This window comes from Marmota flaviventris, chromosome 4 (genome assembly GCF_047511675.1).
Source record: "Marmota flaviventris isolate mMarFla1 chromosome 4, mMarFla1.hap1, whole genome shotgun sequence".
Lineage (NCBI taxonomy): Eukaryota > Metazoa > Chordata > Mammalia > Rodentia > Sciuridae > Marmota > Marmota flaviventris.
The window spans coordinates 131,251,927-131,265,022 of record NC_092501.1 but is presented as its reverse complement, the minus strand read 5'-3'; the positions used below and the strand labels follow the sequence as shown (position 1 = coordinate 131,265,022).

Below are 13,096 nucleotides of genomic sequence, written 5' to 3'. Positions count from 1 at the left end.
AGTATTCAGTCTAAATTTGCTCCACTAGATTAACAATACTTTGTGCTGTGTAAGCCTTCAATCACGGCTCTCTCTCTCTTCCACTCAAACCCCATCTTCAATAGAAATAACCCACTCTTTCTGAATAGAAAGATCTTACTCCCAGCCCTCCATGCCCACACATATATACACACATAAATCTATATTTGATTTATCAATGATACAGGGCAAGGGAACTAACAAGTCTTCTACTCTTTGCAGTCAGGAGGTTTGGTGGAAGCTGCTAGTTGAAAATGATGACAGATCTTTCTCAAGCTAAAAAAAAAACCACCCAATCAACACAGGGCTAGGCACTGCAGGAAAAACACCAGATGAGTCAGCACACCCAGTCCTGGGCTGGGACTCCCTGATCCACAAGACCAAATGCCTATGTCTACTAAGTCCTATGCTCAGAAGAAACCTGTAATCAATAAGGACATACTACATAGCTTCTAGGTCCCTGTCGTCTTTATCTACACTTCCTCCTAAGAATGGGGGATTCTTAACAATTTACCCCACACTGAAAAAGTTGTTCAAAAGAGCCCAACACAATTTTTTTTTTTTTAAATTAATATTTATTTTTTAGTGGACACAACATCTTTGTTTGTATGTGGTGCTGAGGAGCGAACCCGGGCCGCACGCATGTCAGGCGAGCACGCTACCGCTTGAGCCACATCCCCAGCCCCAACACAATTTTTAAATGCTCCCTCTATTCACAGTAGCCCTATGGAATATGAACTTATCAATATAATCATAATCACAACACCAAATTTTTTTATCTCTACTTTTTCAGTTATGATTAGATGTCTCATCCAGGTCACACAGAAAAAAAAAAAGTTGGAGAAGGTTCAAAGACATAATTCAAATAAACAGTGCCATTTTCAAACACTCATCTAGAAATATCGAACTATAAAAGAACTTCAAGTTCTGTTGAAAGACTCACTTCACCTAGTAAACACATCACTTAGTAACATTTTTTTCTATAAAAGGGCCCTGAACAAATCAACAACATAAAGAATCTCCTCAGCTGCATAAATAATTTACATTTTTCTAATTTCAACCACGACATACTCAGAAAACAGAAACATACATTTAAGAAAAAAAATTCCCTAAAACTCCCACCAGTATGGACTATCTTCTTTCTGTTTAGCCACAAAATAAAACCAGATTCCCAAAAGTATACTGCCAAAAAAAAGCAATCAAATTATATTTAATGTACTAACCTAAGAAATTCAGTCTTATTCACCCTTGGCCTATATAAATAATTTGGCAAAATTTCTACACAAATGCTAAGATGCCAGGTTGCATAATCTCATATGTGTGCAGAATTAAAATATATTGATTGCATGGAAAATTACCATGTTAGCTGGAAAAAAAACCAAGAAAAAATATATTGTTAATACAGCTATATGAATTATGCACACACATAAAAAATATGTAGTAAAACTAAGCCTCGTACTTTTTTTCAAAAAATTTGTCTTTAATCTTGTCACTTTGTTGTTCTTATTAAAATTAATTTTAAATATCTAATTATTTATTATGATTTAAGCATGAGCATATGAAGAAAATCTGACTGTAGCCCCAAGGAGCGGCATGCTAGCCAAGAACAACCTTATCATTTATCAATGATTTCTCAACTGAGATACTACCACAGGAACAAACCTTATCATTTAGCTGTCCACCTGACCTTCTATAAGTATGTTCTTGTGAATTCCTTAAGAGGTCATGTATGGTCATGCCACAGAGGATCCACTGATTCCTAAACATCATTTAAAAGACATTTTTACAACACTGCATAAGCTATTCTTAAATTTATATTGCCATTTTTTATTCCTGTTATTCCCCCATTTGTTACTCAACAAAAATTTAGAATGCTCACTATGTTCCAGGCATGTGATACAATGATACATAAGGTATTCCCGTTGCCATCAAGAAATTTAGACTATGATACCAACTACATGTAAGAACTGTATGACTCAATTTCATCTTCTTAGTTCAAATCACTTTATGTATAGGAAGAAATACTACCAGAATTCAAAAGCCCTGTTGTTTGTAAATGCAATTATAAAGAAATCTTAACCGAAATTCTATAACCCATGTGCCTGAACCTAAGATGTTCCAGAGCTGATAGCATTAGCTGCCAGATGCCCTAAGGCACAGCCACCCTTCAAAGAAGTATTATGGGGAAACATCAGGCAAACTTGGGGTAGAGGAGAGAGAGAGAGAGAGAGGGAGGTGGGGGAGGGGGGAAGGAAAGGCTTTGGGTATCTGAGCCTGATGCTCCTCAATGATTTCTCAACTGAGATATTACCACAGGAACAAACCTTGAGTTGGATACCCATAAGCCCTGGCAGGGCCAGGCAACAAATGGTCTCAAAAGAATTCTGAAGCCTAAATTTGTTAACTACAGTAAATCTTTTATTTGGGGGTGAGAGGAGTACAGAGATTACCGCAAAAAATCCATCTCTTTTGTAAAGGCTAGTGCTTTATAAAACTCCTAGCCATGCAAGACAAACATCAAAGGGACAAAACTGGGAAAGGATAATGAGACAGAGTAAAAGTAGTAATGGTCAAATGGCAACGGGAACTTTGGGCAGGAAGAATAAGGTGGAAACAAATAAAATATGATTTAGGTATAATAAGTTGTTATAGTTTGCAAACATGTGACACTTTACTAAAGTCTGCTTCAAATGCTATAAAACTATTAATTCATAAGGCAATACAGAAATAACTAATCTCATGGCTAAAGTGCAACTTAGAGATGAACTGGCTGGGCAACTGTTCTATTTGCTCACCTTAAAAATGCTTTCTCCAAAGAGTGAAGTGGCTGATCATAACTGAAAAATTATAACACAGTGTCCCTCTGCTGACTTCCTCAATCTAAATCACAACCCTGAGCTCTAGATGACATAAATACAACATGACACAATCCAGAAGATATACTCATTCCTTCCATGGCATGTTTAACTTTCCCAGTGAGGATAAGCATACCAAGTAAGCTCTATGGGGTGATCCCATCTGTTAACGCCTCCCAGGTATACCATGTCATATGCAGATGGCCTGACTTCTCCTGCATTAACCAAATAACTGAAATTCAAGGACTTGCCACTGGTTTTGCTTCCTACTCCCCGCCCCCCCCCAACAGTTTTATAAAAACATGTAGTAGGGGTGGAAATGGTCACAATTTCTCAAGAAAATAGTATAGAATTAATTTTCCACACATCTGAAAAAGATTTGCCATCGACCTTTTCTGTTTTGGTCTGAAATAACCAAAGGGAGTGTCTGGCAAAATTTTAGGAAGCAAGATAACAAACGGTATTAAAAAAAAAAAAAAAAGAAAAAGAAAGGGCTAGGGTTGTAGTTCAGTAGTACAGCTCTTGCCATGCGTAAGGCACTGGATTTGGTCCTCAGAATCATATAAAAATAAATAAAGGTATTGTGTCTGTCTGAAACTAAAAATATTATAAAAAGAAAGAAAGAAAGCAATGTGTACAGGTCTGTGTGTACTGGGACCTCTTATTCTCTTCTATTAGTATCAGGACTTTAGACTTTCATGGCCTATCATAGTCTCACCTTTAAACACTTTGGTAACATTTGAGTAAGTTTTAAAATGAAATCTTTGTAATGTAAGCCATACATTCAGCTTTAAGTTCAGGGAAAACTAAAACAAAGAGAAGCTCCAGTATAGGTGATTATATTAATGCTCACATAATTTGAAGGAGGAAAATCCTCAAGAGACAAGAACCCTAGACATAAAAGACTCAAGAGACCAACATCGATAAGTCAATAATGAAATGGATTGGAGAAAAAGTGACTTGTGTTTCTAATATTGTTATCCCACAATTGGCATAAGAAAAAGCCATTACCCTTGCTTTAAAAAAAAAAAAAAATGTAGGGCTGGGGATGTGGCTCAAGCGGTAGCGCGCTCGCCTGGCATGCATGCGGCCCGGGTTCGATCCTCAGCACCACATACGAACAAAGATGTTGTGTCGGCCGAAAGCTACAAAATAAATATTAAAAAATTCTCTCTCTCTCTGTCTCTCTCTCTAAATACACAAATAAATAAATGTAGTTGAGAGGAGGTATTTTCAAAATAATTGGGAAAAAGTTTCCTAATTTCTATTGTTTATACCACTAATTCTTTCATTGTATAACTAATTTATTCTTGTCCTTTGCTGACCAGTTGAACTTTGCTTGAATAAACACAAGTTTCATGGAAGATTAAGTCCTGGATTTCAATCACACTGTCTGCTTTACAATGCTAAAGGTATTATTTGGCAGGATACACTAATCTTCAGAGATGTTCTGGTTGGAACTTTAAAACTAAATAAACAATGGTACTTCCGTGAATAAAACTTCAAGCATTAAAGGCATCTTGATGAAGTTAAATGTCAGGATCCCACAATAAGGGGATCAGTTGTGTTGGGTGCAGGGCAGGCTGAACAGATGTTGGCTGCAAGATAGCCCACGCACTCAAACCCCCCTCTCTCTGGTCCTCTATCACCTGTTTGCCTCAAGTTTGAACATTCAACCCTGCTTAAGGCTGAACACTTAACCCCCCCTTGGGCCAACAAGGCAGCCTGCAGACCCAGAGGCCCTATTAGATTTGGGCTATAAAAACTCCCTCCTGCCAGGCCCCCTCTCTCTCTTGCTCTCTCTCTCTTGCTCTTTCTCTCTTGCTCTTTCTCTCTTGCTCTCTCTCTCTTGCTCTTTATCTTTCTTACGCGCGCTCTCTGTCTCTCTTGCTCTTGCTCTCTCCCTGTTCATCTCTTCTCTTTTCTCTCTCTCTCTTTCCTTCTTTCCTTTCTCTTTGTTGCACTGCTGCAATAAAGATCTTTTGGTTGCTCCGAGTGTTGTGGTCACTTTCCTTTCAAGTTGAACCTCGAATGAGTAACACACCCCAAACAAAGCAAAGGCTGGATTCACAGACAGTATTTTATCCAGCCTTATTTGTCCTAGCACAATGTTTATTAGATGTGCAATACCCTACTCATGTTTTATTTCATTAAGCATACTTATATTGAGGAATTTGATGGTCTAGTACTAAAAAGTATTTTTCATTTAAGTCAAACATTTTATGCACTCTACCAAAATTGACCTTTTTTTTGGATCTAGTCTGAGTAATATCAACAAAGTCATCATGAATAAGTGAGGAGAAAGAAGTTCACTGGATTAGAAAAAGGGATATGAAGGGAAGGGAGGGGGAATGGGAATAGAAAAGACAGTAGAATGAATCAGACATAACTTTCCTGTGTTCATATATGAATGCACAACTAGTGAAACTTCACATCATGTACAACCAAAAGAATGGGAAGTTACACTCCATGTATGTATAATATGTCAAAATACACTCTACTGTCATATATCTAATAAGAACAAATTTTTAAAAAAGAAATGGTTGCTTTTTCTCCCAGCAAGTTTTAAGTCACAATAAAGTGATCTAACTACAGTACACTTTATAATGCTCTGCCAGATCAATATCAAACAAAAGTATGTTAAATAAATGCTGTACTTACTCAGATTATTAATATCTCATATTTTTACTTTGGATAATCTGTTTTCCTTCATTTCCATTAAAAAGCAAGTTTCTTGGGTACCTTTTGTTTTTAGTAAATACAGAATTAATCACTACCTCACTGTTTTAAAAAATGCAATTTTACACATATAAATTGTTTGCAAATGGTTCCATAATATACCCTATGAAAAAGAAACTAATAAATGCAGCAATATACTTCACAACCACCAGGAACCAAGGAGTTATTTGAAATAAAGTACAAACTGAAACAGTAGGATAGGCATTTCCCAATCATATACAGATTCCCCAGTCTTCCATGGGACTTTGAATTGAGTTAATGATGTTTAAAAGTCACCAAAACAATAATTACCTTATAAAAACAGAACTGCTACATTTATAACTTTAAATACTAAATCAGCACAACAGAAGAGATGGGCAAGGAGGGGAAAGTTGAACAATGACAGGAACCACCTCCCACATCCAGAATTATCAAGTTTTCATCCCATTATGACCCTATGTGCATATGTGTACAACCAGAAGAATGAGAAGTGATATTCCATTTATGTATGTATGATGTGTCAAAATGCATTCTATTGTCATGTATAATTAATTAGAACCAAAAAAAAATAGAAATAAAAAAATAAAAGTTTTCTTCTCTAATGGGAAAATTAACATTTAAAATGTATGTACAAAATAATTCATTTTCATTCCAGATATAATATATAAAAGCATGTGAACATATTAATCAACTTCATTTTTCAAATCTTCAATTTCAAGTCATCTGTCACCTTAACATTACAGTCCCAACAAATGGAAAAAGGAAACCAACCCAGCTACAACCTCAGGAAATAGCCAATTTTTCTGAATAACTCTGGGTTAATAATAATGATAGTATATACGATTAAACAACAGGCCTTGAAAAGTATTGTGCAAACAGTTATTTGAGAATAAAGAAAATGAACTGTTTATCTGTTGTTGGGCTCAAGGCAGCCCAAACATAAAGAACTTGCCCAAAGTGACTCAGCAAAATGGTAGAAAAAAAAATTCCAGTGTCCCACCTAGGCACAGGTTCTAACCTACAAGCTATTTTAAATGTTCCAATCTAAAGCAGTACACTTGGACTGGAGTGAATTTAATATAAACCATGGACTTCATCATGTTCAAGTTTCACTTAATCATCTTAACTAATATAATTCATTTATTATACTCCTTACCTCATTTCACAAAGAATTTGAAATCACTTTAAATAACCAGATATGACAAAACCAAACAACAGAAATAAACAAAAAGTCATGATTATAGAAGAAAAAATAAATAAAAAAAATACACACACATTTCATGTGGTTGTACCTGTCCGTTGAGGTGAGATGCAATGAACAAAGGCAGTCTGCAGCAAGCTAATGCTAACTTGATTGGGAACACGCAGAAGTTAGGTGGACATTCACACTATCTGCCACAGCCATTCTCCCCCAGGCTTTGGATAAAAACTGGGAAGCGGATGATTCAAAATGATGTGTTCACCTCCGGTGAAAACTCAAGGTTAAGGTGGCCACACTTGTGTGAAAACTGAGGGGCCCAATCACAACTTCAGACTGGACAGATGCCATCCCTCCAGACCAAAGCAGAGATCTGAACAAATGCCAAAACATGACACCTCATGACTATGTTTGGTGCACCTATTCATTTGCAACTACCTTTGAAAAAAGGTCTTCTGATTTGCTTTGGGGGCAAATGCATAAAAACTTAGGAGTCAAGTAAATTTTATCTGCCTTATCTGGAAATAACAGAACCCACAGAGGTTTTCCAATTGTCCAACATGCCCCAGACCAAGGCTTTTACCCTTAACAGCCTCCTATTCACTACATATTTGGCAACAAAGGTGATTTTACCTATTCTCCATACCCAGGGGAGAAGTTGGTAATTAAGGCCCACAGATGATACCCAATCCTCTGATAGAATAAGAACAGCCTCCACCACCTGCCACCCTGGCTTGTACCTCAGATTCCTCCCTGCATCTTCTTTGTCTGACCAGGAGCTGCAATCCTAGTTGGTAAAGTAAATCTAAAAGATCTCAACCATGAAAATTGGAACGCCTGTGCTTTTCACATGCTTTTTCTCTGTAGTGTGATGCAAATGTGGTGGTTGAAATTCTATCTATAAGAAGCCTAGAACAAATAATCACATTTATGGCTGCATCTGAAATCTTAACACTGCACCCAGAGGAAGGTCCCTCTCCATTTGACAAGCTCAGGCAGGGGCCCAGGTGGGCTGATTGTAAGATGATATTATCATAGGCAATTAGCAGCTACTACATGGGTACACCAAAAGGATATTTTGAAAGAATATTTGATAAGGAAAAGCCTGGATTTCTCATTCATCCATAAAATTAGCTAGCTTATAGGAAACTGTAAAACAAGTCAACAGTTATCCCAAATTCTCTCTACAGAGGTGCTGGGAGTGGTAGTGTGTGTGCTTCGCAAGCACAAGGCTCTGGGTCCTTTTTAATCCCCAGCACCATCAATCAATCAACAAACAAACAAACAAATATATCTCTAAAGAGATCAGGGTTCAAATGGGCCTCCTTCAAGGAATCTTTGTGACCATGTCCTTAACATGCCTCTTTCCCTGTCATCACCTTTATCACTAACCAGGGCTGGTACTCATTTAATGCCTGCTTCCCCATGACATTGTAAGGAATACAAAGGAACAAGCTGCCATATTTAATCACTATAGCCATGGTATAGGTCACGTTATGGAGGAAAAGTTTAACATTTGTTTGGTGAACTGTTCAAACAAATGAAAGAGGGCAAAATATTACTTTCTGCCTTTCTTCTTTACATGCCTTTACTTTTCCCAGACTATGTACAGCTCAACACCCCAGTGGCACCAACAGGACCCATGGCAAGTCCTTCCTACTGAAAGATCAGAGACCCAGGAAAAACTTAACAGATGGGAATTAGGAGGTCTGTACAATTAGGGCTGGGCTTAGTCAAATACTTGTAGCTACAACCAAGGGAAACTCACTTGTGCCAGCTTAAACACAAATGGGCATACCCAGCAGGAGGTGGCTCTCTCTTAAAGGCAGAAACCCAGCCAGGAATGGGGGTGAAGTTTAGGAAGATAAGGAAGAAAACCTTCAGGAATCACTGCTTGGGCTTTCCCACCCTCAGAGGTCAGAGGGTCCTCCCTCCCGAGTTCATCCTTCCTTTTCTGAAAATCAGTTTCTCTAGGTACAAAAAAGTCTCACAGCTCTTGGGCTTATATGTTCCCAGTTCACAGGACCTGTCTGCCCTAAGACTAGCATTGCCCAGGTCCAACTGCTAAATTCCTGGGAAAACCAGACTGGCCAGGGGCAAACAGCTTCAGCCAGGCAAGTCCGGTTTCTCAGGTTTCCTTCCTTCCTCCCCTCCCCAGGAAGGAGGAGCAGCTCAGAAGAGACAGACCATGGAGACAACCCCACAGCAGTGCTAGAGTTTTACCCTGAGGCATCCCTCTGCATTTCATCTTTCTCCTGCCACTCCCCCAAGGTCACTCAACCTTGTCAAAGTCCTTTCAGGCTGACTCCCATCATCCACTCATTATGAGTAGCCTTCACTACTCATTCCTTCACATTCAATGCCTCCTGCTCCTTTCCTTCATTAAACTTCTTCTCAAAGCTGCCAAACATCTCTTCTCCTGCCCAGAACATGAAAAATACTCTATTTAAAATGTATTTTAGCTAACAAAATAAACAAGCCATATTTTAAATGTGTAGAATGTTTTCTCCTGTGTTTGGAATACTACTTATCATGCACTACTATAAATGTACAACATGGTCATATCTGCCTCTGGTGTCCATTTTATAGCCTCTAGATTTATTCCATTTCCTTTTCACTTATTTTGTAATTAATACCACATAATTTGTAACTAACCACATTGCTTAAGCATAATACTGAATAACCTCTTAACAAAAAAACCTTTCAACAGAAAAGACTGCAAAGCAATCCTTTGGAAACTCAAATCTTTATTTCAGGTTCTCTGATCAAAACATAGCTTCTTTTCTTATGCAATAAGACTGCCATTTTCAAGTTAAACAAAGTTTAAATTCTTGCCCAGAAGTTAGTTACTATGTCATCTGAATGCACACAATTCCTAGGAAAATAAGTAATTTCTGAGCAATTGTGAAGAATATCACCTTTTTACTTATATCTGTACACAGTAGTAAAAACCATCCAACAATGAAAAATTACAGAAGTCATTTTGACCATGTTCATCTACAAATCCTGGCATCTAATCTGTGTCCCTCTATACTGGTTATGCAGTAAACGTCTGAGGGACTACTAACATATACACATATAGCTACATATTTATAAATTACCATTATATACCCATGAGGCTTTCATGTGTTCATTTAAACATATATATATATATATATATATATTATATATATATATATATATATATGTTATGATGTAACAAGATAAGCTTCTCAAATGTTAATGTATATTCAAATCATGAAAGGATCTTATTCAAGTGCTGATTGTGATTTAGTAGCCCCAGGGTAGAAACCAATAGTGCAGTTCTACTAATTTCTCAGGTCATGTTGATTAGGCTGGACCACAAACAACAATTTGAATAGTCACATTTTTACTCCCTTTAGTAGAAAATCATAGACAAATATGCTAATAATTAGAAGGCCCTGTTTCTCAAAGCTCATGTTTAATCATTAGGGAAATGGATGATAATATTCTCAGAGAAAATCATCTTTATTATTAGACTCAATCCTTCCATAAGTATTTATAGAGTGCCTATGCCAGTCATTCTTACACACAGCCTAATTAATGGTGAAAATGCAGCTAGAGGCTTCTCTGTATTCTTAGAGATGGACAAATAAAAAGAGCATGAAAAGCCCAGGTGCACAGGTGCCTGTAATTCCTGAATCAAGAGTGAGGCAGAAGGATCACAGGTTCAAGGCCAATCTGGGCAACTAAGTGACACCCTGTCTCAAAATTAAAAATTGTAAAAAGGCTGGAGCTAGAGATGTAATTCAGTAGTAGAGCACCCCTGGGTTCACCCCTGGGTTCAGTACCAAAAGTAAAAAAGAGAGAGAACACTACAGAGTGATAAAAATATGTGTAGGGAAAGGGATGGATAAGCAATTGCTTAAGACCCTGTGCCTTCATGAGGTTCCCAAGTCTTCAAACTATCACCCATGTCTGCCTCTTCTCTGGCTGACAAGTTGAAAGCTACATCTCTGGGGCCAACATCAACTTGCTAGATTACAGCATTACCCCACCTCTTCCAGTTAAATATTACATCAAGTTTGATAAAGAAGCAAAAGCAATACCCAAGGAAAAAAAAAATGGTTATAACACTTAAAAACCAGGAAAAAAATTTTTGAAGAATTCTCTTCCTTTCCTGTTTTCCTGAACCCTCATCATTGTTATTGCTCATCTTTCTTTGGGACCTATAATGTTGGTCCTAGAGCCTATAAATAAATAGTGTGTGCTAGAAGCACAACTGATAAAAGGAGAATATAATATTAAGAATTGCACTTTGTCTAATCCAAAGTACATCTATTCTTCCCTATCCCCCTACCTATTGTGAGTTAGCATCTGCATATAAAAGAAAACATTTGGCCTTTGGTTTTGGGGGGTATTGGCTTATTTCATTAGCATGATATTCCCCAGTTTCATCCATGTACCAGCAAATGCCATAATTTCATTCTTCTTTATGGCTGAGTAATATTCCTGGGTGTGTGTGTGTGTGTGTACTTTAGATTAGACCAGGCAGAATGAAGGGAAGGGAGGGAGGATGGGAATAGGAAAAATAGTTGAATGAACTGGACATTACTATCCTAGTGCATATGTGATTAAATGACCAATGTAATTCTACATCATGTACAATTAGAAAAATGAGAAATTATACTCCATATATGTATAATATGCCAAAATACATTCTACTGTCATGTATAACTAATAAGAACAAATTTTAAAAAAGAATTCCAAGAAATTTATTCTTCACAGAAAAGGAAGTTGAATATTTGGTTCAGCTTTGTGGTTACCATCTATATGCTAAAAATTCTAACGTCATGCAAAGCCTCAAAGATAATTCAAAACTCACTGAAAACCATTATATCCTTAATAATTCATTTGTTCATAAACAGAGAAAATTGTTATTCTATAGCCAGAGGCATAAACTTAATCACATCTATAATTCAGCATGAATTTATTTTGGTTGTGTATAGTGGCATGTATTTCTCAAACTGGGATACTTATATTAAGGGTGAGGTGCAGCAAGCCAGAGGATATATGAGCAAAAGACAAACCTGGGAGTTTTTCTGCTGCTTTTAATTAAGATTTAAGGCAGGGGAATAAAGAAAATGTTTAGCACAATTGATAATGAACTTAAATAATTATGACATTAAAATAAACATGGAATAGAATGCTCACACTTCATTCATTTAAAAGATAAAACATGAGTTTGTCTATTCTAGGGCAGAGGGTTTGGAGGGGAAGGGAGGGGGCATAGGGATATTAAAGATGATGGAATGTGATGGACACCATTATCCAAAGTACAGGTATAAAGACACGAATTGGTGTGAATATACTATGTATACAACCAGAGATATGAAAAATTGTGCTCTATATGTGTAATAAGAATTGTAATGCATCCACTGTCATATACATATATATACATATGTGTGTGTATATATATATACATATATATATATATATATATACGTGTGTGTGTGTGTGTGTGTATATAAAACAATCCACTTTTCTTTAAATGGACTTCACTTCAAAGGACTGACCAATGTAACCATAACTTTGAATGGCAATTAAATTAAAATATTTTTTTAAAAAAAGATAAAACATAAGACTAAAAATAAATTTCTTAATTTGGGGAGCCATTTCTTCTTCACTTGTAGGTCTAAGAAACACATCGTTTTTATAAAAAAAATTATGCATTTTAATTATACAGAATAATGGGTTTCACTGTGACATACTCAGACATGGAAATAACATACCTTGATGATTATTCCCTGCCCTTGACCACTCTGCCCCCTCTCCCTGATCCCCTTCGTCTCTAAAAGTCTCCCTGCTACTTTCATGTTGTCTCCTACCACCCAAACCCAGATTCAACGTAAGAAGGAAAACCTGTGACACTTGTCTTTCTGTGTTCTCCCTCACCATACAACTCTCCCTGGAAGACTGGTTATTTGTCAGTAAGTGCAAGGACATATTTCTCTGATATGCTGTTGAGGAAATTAGATCTATTTCTAATTAGAATGTTTTAATCCTAAAAAATTTTTTGAGAATTAATTAAATGTTCAATGTTCAGTATCCTGGATTTGAATAAATGCTACAACAATAATGCAAGGATAAATTTACTTCACAAATGTAATCACTGGATAAAATTTTGAATTGTCAATGAACACATTTTACAAAATAGTGAAACAAAAAGTTGACAAGAAGAGGGAGACTGCTGTCATCAGAGAGCCTATGTGCTGTAGTCCTTCTTCCATTGATCTTATTCAGAAACTGAATATACAGTCAATTTCAGAATAATTTTCTTACTTTA

General features: G+C 36.7%; 1 protein-coding gene across 3 annotated transcripts in view; it reads right to left on the bottom strand.

Moving 5' to 3' along the window:
* The window catches only part of Wdfy2 (WD repeat and FYVE domain containing 2), a 153,482-nt gene that overhangs the window by 79,621 nt on the left and 60,765 nt on the right, over positions 1–13,096 (bottom strand). The gene's annotated exons all lie outside the window — the stretch shown is intronic.